Source organism: Haliotis rubra, unplaced genomic scaffold (genome assembly GCF_003918875.1).
Source record: "Haliotis rubra isolate DU_JTF1 unplaced genomic scaffold, ASM391887v1 Scf54, whole genome shotgun sequence".
Taxonomy (NCBI): domain Eukaryota; kingdom Metazoa; phylum Mollusca; class Gastropoda; order Lepetellida; family Haliotidae; genus Haliotis; species Haliotis rubra.
The window spans coordinates 1,262,769-1,276,029 of NW_025767235.1; the positions used below are offsets into that span (position 1 = coordinate 1,262,769).

Below are 13,261 nucleotides of genomic sequence, written 5' to 3' on the forward strand. Positions count from 1 at the left end.
TTGATTTTAATTGATACCGAAATCTTATTGATAATCACAAAAGCGAAAATCAAAATGATTGAAAAGTAAATTTAAATTATTATATATTGAATTCGTTAAAAAAAAAAATCAAATAAGACTCTGTTCAAGCAATCATTTAAATTTCAAAGTAATTGGGAAAGTATTTAGAAAGGGGATGTCAATTACTTTTAAATCACGTCCTAACACTCCTGAAGCTAGCAGCAACCTGTCGAAGCATCGTTTGATAACCCTGCCAGGCAATTACCTGAGTTGATGGTACAATAATTGCACAGGTATAATTACGTCAGTCGGGTATATATACTCCCTTGGTTAGCCTGTCGATATCAGTCGGGAACACGGGCTCCTTGCGTTAACATGGATCTTGGGGTAAGTAATACGCTACACCATCGAGACGGGTGTTCCATCTAACAGTCTATACTGTTCATTCCATTCTCTTCATGATATGAATTGCAATGCATCCACACATGCAGTATTGGACTCAGTGGAAACCCATGTTGTACAGTTATGGAGACACCAGAAGCCTGTTTTTCAGACTGTTTTATGTTGTGTTGATACACTTAGCTATAACGTCAAACAAAAAATACCCTGTATTGTTGATGCCTATGTTTTGGCTGATCTAACGTTGTATACAAAATATACAATCTTGCTGCATGTTTCACATACATGACTAAGTGCTCTTATGTTTATACATGACAGGGTACAATGAACATGTAAACGATATCAAACATCAATTATATTTAGTTTTATTATATTTAGTGAATACATTATGATTCAAAATAGTTTCGGTGTTTACCAGTTAATGCGGTAAAACATTGCGTAATATTTAAAACTGAACAGACAAGTTACAGTATTTAACTAAAAGTACAATCTCATTAACGGGAAACCTATTAACCAAATTAGAACCTAAATATAGCTCATTAATTTGTTAACGATAGATTTCAATATACTTTTGTATTACTAGGCAAACTAAAATCTATGGTATCAGTTTTTGGTTGAATTTATATAACTCAATGACTGATTTGATAACAGTCTTAATTAAGTTTAATTTACTTATTTCAATACTATCAACTTTGATATTGTTAGTAAAAAAGTATTTTTATCGACCCCGAAAACTGTTTTCAGGGGAAAATTGTCTCCCTTTCCTTGTGTAACATGTGTATCCTTCTGATCAGGGTTGGGTGATTCTTCACGAAATTAGCTCAATCAGAACTTTAAAATAAACCTCAGCCGACCTTATAAGAAACACATTTCCCTTCTTCAAAGTTTTTATCAAGAGATCCTACCTCCTACGTGAGTGTCAAACCTTATCTCTCCAAGTGTCAAGGCTTACCAGCCAATTTCGTTATTCTCCACCAAATACAAATTACAAGTGCACTAAATGAGTGACTATGGCGGCCTAACGGAGAACACCACATGGGCGAGCGATTTACAGTGTTGGATGTCCCCTACCTCGCTAAGATGGTTCATATTTCATGTTTTCAATGGGAGTTTTGATACTGTGTAGTGATAGAGAAATAACGTCAGGACGGGGTTGTGAGTGGTGCTGCCTTGTGAGTAGGGCGGGGACGCTGTGGGGTGGCGGGTGAGATGGTGACTGGTGTTATCATTATGTAACGTTAGGTTGTATGTATTCGAGTAATGTTACAGGTTCATATTGCACGCTCGTAGCGTTGCCTACCCTCACTGTGTTGGTTATAGTATCACCGCGATGACATGCTTTATGGAGCTGCGCTGAAAACCCAAGTAGATTAGTTTTCTTTGATATTTTCCGAGGAATATGCTTGATGTCAAATCACAGGTTCTGACAGCGTTAAAGTCTCGGGGTAAGTTACCGGAAATCTTTTGATCCGTTTCATATACTAGCTCAGGTTGAATTGAGTCAAAACTACATATATTATTTATTCCAGAATCATTATGATGGAACACTGTCTGATTCTGATTGTTTTTCACAATCACATTTCATCTGTATATCTATATGAGTATATTTTCTGTTGAACCAAATAGTTTATTCAATTCTTTTGGACCCATCAAATGTTAGATGTCAACAAAATGTATTTCACCGTCAACATGAACCGTACAATATGCCCTGTTTATGTCGATTTAGATAAAATATAAACTTGGGAATAAGTGATATTCCCATCTGAAACAATGAGTTATTCAAGTAGTGTTTGCCTCGCTTGGGATACGCCCACACTGACTCGTATCAATGGCGCCTGCAAGATTGTCTGTTTGGGGCGCTTGCTATCGTCTTTACGGAGTTTGCCTGGATAAGTGGGAGATGGAAAGTTGTCTTTCAAACCAATGTAAAAGAGTTTTGACAAGCACACAAGACGCTATGAGCTATCAGCTATTCTTTGAATGCGCCACAAAATCTTCACTAAATTACCCCATGTAGTATTGAGAATTATATTCGCTTCGAATCGACCCTTGAATGCTTCGCCGGTGCCCCTCGGTTCAACACAAAGATTGAGATTTGAATTGCCACAAAAGACAGCTTGGGAACTTGTTGAATACTTGATGTCTTCTCTGCTTCGGCAATACCAATCTATACACCCCATAAAGACATGTTGATATATGCTCCAACAGGCGACGGCTAAATATAATGTATTAAAATTATGCATTGGTGCATCACGTAATTATTCGGCGCTAATGAAATTCTCATCTCTGATTGGTGGATTTATGTATCCCGATCCGGGGTATGGCAGAGCGACTATTTCCAAGCAACACTGAATCCATGGGCGCAAGTCTCCGCCACATTGTACTGAACCACTGGAATGTAAGCATTCGTTAGACATTTGCAATTATCTTTCAGTAATTTCCCACTAAGCGGTCAAAGCCGTACGTTTCTGTTAACAGAGTACTGGCTGTGCTCTTATGAAATTGACATAAATTATTCTATCTAAACGCGGTGTTACGTAAACGTATTGAGCTTTGTAGCAAGTAGGAATATACGTCAGTTCATTCAATTACACATTGTGCAGTTGTGTGGAGAATGCATGAAAGATCTGAACATATCTTAGAGAGTGTTATGTAAAATTCGACCAAACGATCATTCGTCTGTTAGCGTCATTTCCCGCGCAGTCACATATTCCACATATCTTCTTTTATATATGCAATCTATTCATGCACAGTTCACCTGTAATCAATGGCATTGTCGGTAAGATCAAAGGAGACAGGTGACAGGTTAAAGGTAAAGGTCATCAGAGGTCGATTCCACCCACATGAGCCATTTGTACAAAACGAACCCGCCTACAAGATGGTGTAAAGCTCCCTCACATATGCGGTGAGATGGATATTTTATCTCCCGCAATCCGGAGTTTATGTGCCGACGAGTGCTCGCTTTATACTTGTGGTAATTAATGAGCGACATAAAAGAGAGATCGCCGAGGACACAATACACCATTGCCTGGTAGTTGACACACGTGTGGCACAGTAGGTACAGTCTGTCTCAGTATCGCCTGAAGTCCCAGTTCTGTGTTCCCCGACACCACAGTACCCCAGCTCAGTCTTTAATGCTGTGTACCCACCCTTATACACATCGAATGGTGACTTCGGGGTGGGGAGGGGGTGAATCAGGGGGAACCTGGTGACCTTAGGACACGATACGGTGTCAAATGTCTTGTAGCTCCATTGTTATGGTGTGTTGAATCTTAGATCACGGTGTAAAGGATTTCTTGAACTAGTAATGTGTGTATGAATCGCAGTAATAAGGAGGTTATTGTGATATATCTTAGTCCAGGAGATAATGTGAGCTCAACTTGTCAGCTAGTTTCTGAAATGTCAAAACCTATTCATACATCGGGTATGTAATGGCTTGTGGCAGAATGCAGACATCAATATTTTGTTTATGGCCTGTTATAAGACCTTACCGTGCTGTGATTACAAGACTTCAACTCTCACATTACAAAATACATACAGTGCTGGCATCATGACTAAGCGTTAGGAGCTTGTTAAATAAACATATATTCTACGTTTATGTTTGGAAGTACAAGTAACCATTGCTTTTAATATGTGTATAAAATGTGTTCAAAACGCGTGTTACATTAAACGATCATTACATGGAATAGTGACATAAGCATCGAAGGTTGTATTTTGTCAAGAGATAATTATTGGTTCTTGTCCAGAGTACATGAAGGAAAAACAATGTTGTCTTCGGTGTATAGAGACGGGAGGGGTCGGGGAGATATGGCTCGAGGCTCGGGGGATTTAACAGTTGTTCACCAAAAGACATAATATCCCATCGGTGGATCGCCTGGGGCTAGTTGCGGTACAATTTGGACTAAAAGCTTTAGGAGGAGTATTGTCATAAATTAATAAAATAGTGCTCCAGTAAAAGAATGATGTAATTACAGAAGTATTAATAGCGAAGCTTCTGTCGTTGACAGTGGGTGTTCATGGCAATAACTGCTATTGTTAAAGTAGCTGGATCGGTTACGAAGGGGGATCGAGGAGCGGTTGAGAGTGGCTGGGAGTGGTCCTTCTTTCGTTACATACTGGTTGCATCAGATCTGTCACGCGTGTTAAGTACAGATGACACCTATGTGTTACGTGGAACCTGTGAACCACTACTTACACCGAGCTTAAATCTAGTGGTAATATGCAGTGGTTTGGTTACTGATAGTATAGTATTTTGTAAGCCAAACATATATATGCTTAAGTAATTGAGTGTGTGCATATAATTGTATGCGGCTTTACAAATAATTTAACAATATCAAGGAAAGAGACACCAAAATATTGTTTCTCATTTTGTATCCATGTATGGAATCGATCGAACGCTTAAATCGCAAGGTTACTCCACTTCCATGACTAAAATATGTAACAATTACTGAATAAATGTACTGCATACAAGAGACACCATATATAATGTTACCTGTTTATAATGGTTCTTCCTGGAAAGTAATAATGGGAATGTATTTCCTTCAGTTTAAAATTATTATTGGTTGAATGTATAAGCTGGAATGAGTAGCGATACAATATTTGAAAGTGCTTCCTCGTGATGTATGTGTTCCAGGATCACAATGTTACATGGCCTTCAGATGTTTCCACTGATGATCCTACTAACATATGCAGACTGCTAATTCACTTCCAATGCACTGTACATGCGCTAAACCCTTTTAAAGACCCAGAAGCTGGTATATAGGCCAGTGCTACGGCAATGGTTGAAACACGTTTGTTATGATAGGTTGGAGCCCCTGGATGCCTCATGGAGGATGTGAGATGTGTTAAAGCGCCCCAGGAATGTCTGCGTCTTTATCCTATGATCCCTAGCAAAGGTGCAGTCAGTGCCCCTTCCACTAAAGACAGTCTTAAATAATGACTGCCAGTTACCGTGGGGTGATGCTACAGAGAAGGACGAGATGGGGAAGCAACAACGCTGATCCCCCTTCTCCTCTCTCACGTGCACCACATCTGCACACACCCAGTTGACACATGCACATGCAATCTATGGTGCAGCATCGTGCACACAACTCCATTACTGTCAGAGCTATCAAAATACCGGAGTGTTCTTATGACTGAATTAATGCTCAATCTGTTCTCAAGTCTCCCGTCCAACTCGTCTCATGTCAGTTCAAAGCTGATGAGGGTCGAGGAACAGCAATGCCTTTGGACATTAAGACGGTGTAAATCATATTCTCATGGTCGCCAGTCTCTGTTATACTGCTTCAGATTGACCGTGTAAAGATGCTATCAGCTAATGCATCTGCTAGCATCATTTTCATATTGTAAATTTAATTTCAAACGTTAATTGGCATCGCAAAGTAACATAACTTCTGAATCGATGGTGTTACCACAGAGGTAATTATGATATTGGTGAAATATTAGTGGCTATTTGCCAAAATATTTAATTGATTGATGGCATGTGAAAATACTCCAAAATGTTAAGGGATAGAATTCGGCACTGGATATTATCTAATGAAGAATGTTATTTAAGACAATATTTTCTGATCATCTGTCAGCACAGTAGACAACTACACCCGCCTATAGAGGCAACCTGGCAACATCTGGGATCTGGAGTTCTCCATTTAGAACTATTTTATTAAGCTGCAACAGCTACAGTTGTAATTTTGTATGAACCTGACAGTTGACAACCGGCGTGAGGTAAAGCACAGCTGTGTGACCCTACCGGACATGTTTGCCTACCTTCACACTGCGCATGCCAATTTGTATGTCTGTTGCTTGCAGTCCCGCTGAGCAATTGAAACCGCGAGATTTGTACTTTATAACATGGCTTCCGCGAGGTCGTACGAGATTTCAAGTCGACCAAAACTCTCGATGTTATTTGTTGTACGCAGATTTGTAGCGACCTAAGTAGTTTATTAGCTGACAGACGGGGCTGTGCCGTGCATGGTTGTCATGTGGTAGGAGCTTCCGGAGATATGTACTGAACGAGAAGGTCGAACTTCCCATGGAAATAAAAGATTACCGTTCTATTGGTGCTTGCTTATTTGGTGCAAGTTAAGTCTGGTAACATCAGTGATTTTGACAGTTCTTCCTTGTTAATGGTATGCAATCAGACAAGAATTTTCCTGGATTGTAACTCTAAATGTGGTTTTGTAACTTGATACCTGGGCTGTAGCTCTGTACATACGCATATGCTTATTATATGGGCAATTTGCCACTCAATAAGTGTGAAAAAAACTGAGTTATTACGACGGATCGTAAACAGTTGTTTAGGAAAAGGGTTATCAAATAATCTTTCATTAATTTTACACGATATTAAAAGGTCATTTGGTAAGGCTAGTGTACGGCTCCTCTTTATTGGCCGTAATTCTAAACGATATCAGTTCGTACGAGGGTTATAAAGTTCACATGAAAAGCCCGTTATCCTGCGATATTGAATGCATAGCTGTTCGAGCACTGAAACATTCCTGCAAATTATCATAGACTTGGTGCATAACCTTACGCAGAAGGTTCAGCTGGTGATGTTTCACCTTCGGTAACTATCGACTTCCAGTACTTGCTATAGACGCGCACTGGACCTACGGCACTAAATATCTAGATATGCACAATTATATCAACACTGCCGTCATCTCCTTGAAGGGTGTGGATATTTATAATTACTCCTGGGGGTTAGAGAGCGCTCAAGTAAATGACCTTTAAATAGGGCATGAAAATTAATATTTAAAAAACATTTGGACTCCTTACGAAAACATGCAAGTTCTCAATGGGTGATTGTAAAATTCATGACTATATCGTTGAATGAAATGTTTGTGTTTTGGATAATGAACTATCATCGTTTCGTGTTATTTCGACCATGCATCCCTCAATGAAATCCAGTCGGAACAATGCTAGCATCGATGTTTCATCTTCTTTGTTCTTGAGTTAAACTACAACCACTGATATAATTGGCTCATATTGATAATGTTCTAAATTACCAGCCAATCAAACAGGTCGTAACAAAATGCTTGTGTCAGAAAATGACATTTGCTCCACGTGGTATTTGCCGAGCGAGTCAGTGTCACGAACTCTGTCTATGTCATAAGTCAATTCCCTCCTTCCTATGTCGGCTAGCCTTTTCACCTCCATCTATATATATCTCGTTAGTTGACAATCGGCCGTTCAAAACACTTTCAATGGTGGTTTTCTCGGGATTGTTCAGCCACATTGCTATGTGTCATATGAAAAGTGTCCATACAATGGTCGGGCAATATTGTCGAACAACCCTTGACACAATTCGCTTTCATCCAGTTCCTTGTCGAAAGGATTTGAATTACCTTCAGCTGTATTATTTTGGGACAGTGTCCAGATTAGTATCACTGATTGACAGTACTCGTGGGTATATATTATAGCAGTGATTGACAGTACTCGTGGGTATATATTGTAGCAGTAATTGACATACACGTGTCCAGACATTGATGGTAGCTGAGCACCCCAAACATTCCATGCTTGTAGATACACACTGCCGGAATAGGTGTATTAGTTTGTCCTTGTGCAACCAGGACAGGTTGTACAGATGTTATTAAGAAAACCACCGACCTTCAATCACTGTACAACATTGCTGCCATTCATGTACAGATTGTAGTGGCTGTCTAATTCTATAGGCCTTAAACATGCTTGTACGGCGTGAGGTTACCAAGTGTGCTTGTGGAACTGTCTGAGTGTTCACAATTGAATAAAACATACAGTCGAACACTGTTGTGTCGAACTCTGATAACTCGATATCTTGGTTTGTATTTGAATTGAGTGAACAAAGAAATCATAATAAGTAAGTATTCTTAGTTAAGACATTAAAAAATCATAGGTCGCCGTTCGGCGGTGTTTGATAAATTAAGAAACAAAATATTATAATATGAGTAGCTTTTCATAATTAGGTGCAATTTAGTGATTAGGGATCGTCTTTCGGGGATTTTTTGTGGATTAAGATACACGCATCCATTCTGTTCTTTACAGTAGCACTATTCCATGGTCCTTCTTAATTTGATCAGTGAAGTTCACAGGACTCCTTTTATAGAAGGTCCATAGAAAGTGGTGAATGAAATCGCCAGGTCGTGGTTCCGTCCGGTCATTCATCTGCTTGGGTAGGGGAGGAGGGGGGTTAGTGGGGCAAATCTTTTCCCTACAGCTCCTCAAAATATGTTTCATGTCTGCTGCTTCTATTACTGAGTATGTTCCCACATGTCCCCGACGCGGTAACGTATCCCAGCGGCTACAGAAGATGCCGTCTCCTGCCTCCTCCGTCCTGCTTGGAATACAGGGAGTGGTAGGAGATGAATCGGCAACGGTGTGATAGAGAGGATTATGTCATCATCATTACTAATACTTAGTCATTCATTGGGACAAGACAGGTCCCGAAATTAAAGGCCATGTTTTATATAAACAAGAACATAGTCAATGTACTTTCAGTATACTGAAATGCGATTATCACTTATTAGGGATGAGAACAGAATATCGACGTGCCAGTTTTTGTCAGTTTATTTTTTATCTATTTCCTGCTCAGATTTAGTTGAAGGATTGTACTCAGTGCAAGACGATCCACGTCCCTGTGAAGTCCCTTTACATTTCAACGCAAATGATGTGTTCACCCATGCGCCACCCTTGCCTTCGCCTACGTACATTTCCCATATGCTTTTGAAAACTCCGTTTTATTCATTTGCAAAAGCTGAGGCTTCCCCGTATTAGCGCTTGGCTATGGGATGTGTAGGGACGAGCGAACGGGTGCTACCCCGTGTGTAGGGTCGGGCCGCCTGGCCCAGGTCTGGGGGATCTATCAAGTGTGGATAGGAAGGCGATAGCTTTCATTTGCGTTAATTCATGAAACACGTGCGTGCAAGATCAACACCGCAACATATTAAGGCTCAGATTCAAACCGGGTTTCCTTTTTCTCATTGAAAATATGACTGCCGAGTCCATACCGTGACAATGAAAAGGACTATTAGAGTCGATGAAACTGTTGATCGTGAGATACTTGGACGATCTCTGGCGGGAATGTCATTTCACTCTACCCATCTTGAAGCAAGTTTGCCGCGCCCGTACTCTCGTCAAGCGTTGCTGACGGGAGAGAGTGAAGCGCTTGTCGATATGAAAGCTTGTTCACTCTTGCGTGGCTTGTGTTAATATTTAGGTCATCGGTCTTAGATGCGAATCGTCCGACATATTGGCAGGCGAAGAGCTGATTCGCTCCGTCAGTCCGCCGGCCTGAGAGCACCAGGCAGCATGGGAGACCGCACTAGAACACAGACGGAACTCGCCGGGACTGGACGTGCCCTGTCCACTTCTGGTCACCGTTAGGTACTGTACAGTCTTGGGATGGTGTTTAATTAACTTACCCGACAGAGCCGGCGCGTTTCGTCACCCGCTGGTATTGGATAGCATATCACGGCAGAAATAATTTGATCAAGCTGACTACGTATGGTAAGAGGCAGACGGCCGTCGATGTTGTATGCCGTGTTAGGGCTGTTGGTGTTGGTACAGACTGAGACGGTAGATAGGCTCTGTCTTGGTCAGTTCTGTCTTTCAGATACAGGTGAGGCATTTTATTAATTCTCTTCATTATTATTTCAGGTGGATGCTGGGCGGACAGGAAAATGAGATGGGGCGAGAACGAGACCAGGATGATGGACGTCAGCAATATCGTCAAGGCATGAGGTGCAATTCGTCCGGACATACCGACTGTCCTCCAGTTACCAAGGCAACTAACTCAACAAATCTAAATTTCTCATAAACTGGTGGGGCTTTTTTCTGTGTTGAGACTGTTAGAAGTGAGCGGAGAGGTGAACAGCGGGCGAGAACATTAAGTCCTGAGTCCATTGTCTCCTCCCAACTGGACAACATTGGTTGTGGGCCGGGATATCTCAACACACCACACATAATGCTGGACCTACTTGGATTATTGCTCGCGGTGTTTTTGTCCTCATGTGATTTCACCTGTGATGCGAAAACACTCGCCAGATAACACCCTGCATTTGGTCATAGTGGAGTTTACCGTGCTGCCCCCCGGAACATGGCCCAACCCTCAGGGACCTGCCTCCCACTCACGGGCACCTGCTTTATCACTTCGACGGATGTCCAGTTCCTGGAAACTGTGGTCAAGACGAAGGCTCTGTTTATGTCTTTGGTTATCTAGCTGTATGATTGTTGTTGAAATATCATAAAGCTAGGTTACCAAAGGCAAAAATGGTAGCCATATTCAGCAACAGATTACGGAGGAACAGGTGTGTTTATTTAAATCATTTTTCATTTCCATAGAATATTTAAAATATGTATATATTCGAGTGCTTTTCTAAATATTCTGAATTAATTCAAAACAATTTAGGCAAAAATATTTTATTTGGCTTTACTTAATTGATTCACAATTAATTTTATCGAAATTCAGAAAATGTAAGTTTTTTGTCCGTGTTTTTATACGAGAAGATTTAAGAAATGATAACGATAAATTACATTTTAAATTAGTTTTTGTTTTACATAAATTTTACGTATTTCTGTATTATCGTTTTGATAACAAATTATAATGAATAAATTTCTTATTGACTATATGTACACTTTCTTTGTCTTTCTCCCATCTCGGGAACGGATCTTACTGTTGGATATATAGGTTATAACACAGTATATACCTATGAATCTTGTTCATATGCAAATGAGTGAATTGCATTTTCAATACCGTGCTATTACCCTTTATGAATTATTTATGTCGAGCAAACATTTACATACCTAGTTTGAGAGGATTCATTTGAAATAAATTCGAACCGTTGTTGCGATATGTGTTGGCATTGTGTTCATAGAATACTCCACGCAACTACTTTGTTAAATGTTTTCTGTGCAGGACGTGTCGTCGTGAACCCATGTACTACAACAGGCTACTTGAACAGAATTATTGTTAGTTCGTGGATTATTCCGTCTATGTGTCGCTTTCAAATTCATTCGTTTGTTTTAACGATTCAAAATGAAAATGTATTTGAACCTTGTAGTTTTCTACAATCAGTGTGTGTACATTTTGTTCATCAAGTGTTTATCATTAATTATTACAAGAAATCCTTCTGATTCAAGCAGTTCTAATGTTTGTGGAATGTCAGAAAATGTACTTAAATTGACGGCTCCTTCAACCAATGTATAGAAAATTTCCACCGTCTGAAAATTGCAAAATGTTTTCTGTATAGATGGCTGTGCCTCTGAGTACAATCGAGTGTGGCTGTTTAGTGTTGAGGGTCTCTTCACGTACAGAAAACTCACCCCTGCTGAGAGGGGAGCTTGCGTCCCCTTCCCTCCCACAACACTACCCTCAACACTCTATCAAAACTTTGTCAATTTCATCTCATGCTGCTCCGGGCTGCTGAAACCGACTGAACATCTGTGCTGTGTCAAGTTATTGATATGTGTCTCAAGCTATTCAGCAACGATGAAAAAAATATATAAAATCTTCAAAGAGTGACTACGGTCCCACACTTTATAACTTCCTGTTCTGCGCATCTGAACCGCGCAGGAGCGGCAACATCAAAGGGAATTTGGATCATAAGCCACATGTTATGTATGATATAGCCCTGCCGTTGGCGTTCTCTTATTGGCTGAGAGGACGTCACGTGGTCATGTCGATTGCATCAAGCCCTTTTCATCCATCATAAGTGTATCTATATATAACATTTTCGACTGGCAATTAACCTCTCCTCTTCAGTACATAGCTAGTCTACTTTGACATTCACTTAGTGAGCAGATGACTCCGCTGTGAAATGGTGTGTTATGTTAACTAATCACACAGGGAATGTGCCACAATATTTGGGCTGTATCTGTTACGCTGTTTTGTATCAGAAAGCTAACATTTACAACTTTTTGCACTCCAACAAAACGAAAAGTATACAATTGTTAAATATTGTGAGACTTCTAAACGTTTTGGAATTTGAGAAAACGCAGCTTTGTCATGATGTTATCACAACTGATAAGAAGTGTTAAAATGATAGATTAGTAATATGATTGCAATAATGAAGTTGAAACTGATTATAAGGCAGGCAGGGCAAACTTTGCTTGTACCTTTAGGAATTCTGTTTTATTGAATTATCACAGAGGAGCATGGTGGAATTTTAAAGTTCCTTGCATTTTACATATCTTCAGTTTGTAGAACGTATGATATTTATATATTATTTATTTTTATTTTTTTATTATTTATTTATTTGTATTGAACAATTTTTTTAGATTTTCTAAATTGAAATTCACGACATGAACAATTTGTGCACAAACACTAAACACTTCTCAAAAGGTAGCCAATTTCGTGCATAGTCTAACTTAATAATGATTTACTCACAATACTTAACATGTGTACAATACTAAATACACGAAGTACACACTACTCCATTCCAAGGCAGTGTCACTGAGTGCATAACTATCTATTGATTCCCGTCTTTCATTCACCAATTTCAGTCTCAAAATACTTCATTGTTAAATTATTTCAAACCATTCACCATTAAATTTCTCTGTGTTTGAGAGACCCGCACGTGGCTCATCAGGCGGACCCCACCCTCCCCCACCCTACCTTACGGTTCACTCCCCCTTCTTCTATGTGATAATTCAATTTTACATCGAATTTAACATAATTGAGGCGGTTGAGGAGAAACTCATGCATTTAAATTGGGGGATATTTCTCGAGCTTTTGGGGGAGGCGGAGGACAGAGGGGTGATAGGGGCCTTCGGTGATATTTTACTGATTAAATTCGAGTCGACTTTGATGTCGTAATGGGTAGAAGTGAGTCAGTGAGATCGCTATTCACGGTCTCGATCTCCGTGTGTGTCGCTGTAACGAGCATCCACACTCCGT

At 40.0% G+C, this 13,261-nt stretch overlaps 2 long non-coding RNA genes across 2 annotated transcripts in view; both read left to right on the forward strand.

Annotated features, from left to right (window-relative positions):
• The first annotated feature begins 334 nt into the window (after positions 1-334).
• Positions 335-13,261, forward strand: part of LOC124253382 — a 54,136-nt gene continuing 41,209 nt past the window's right edge. The window contains exon 1 of the long non-coding RNA XR_006892197.1: positions 335-387. This is a non-coding gene — a long non-coding RNA (uncharacterized LOC124253382). The remainder of the gene's footprint in view (positions 388-13,261) is intronic.
• LOC124253381 lies at positions 9,077-10,994 on the forward strand. The gene is made up of 2 exons (XR_006892196.1): positions 9,077-9,750; positions 10,024-10,994. It is a non-coding gene; the product is annotated as an uncharacterized LOC124253381 (long non-coding RNA).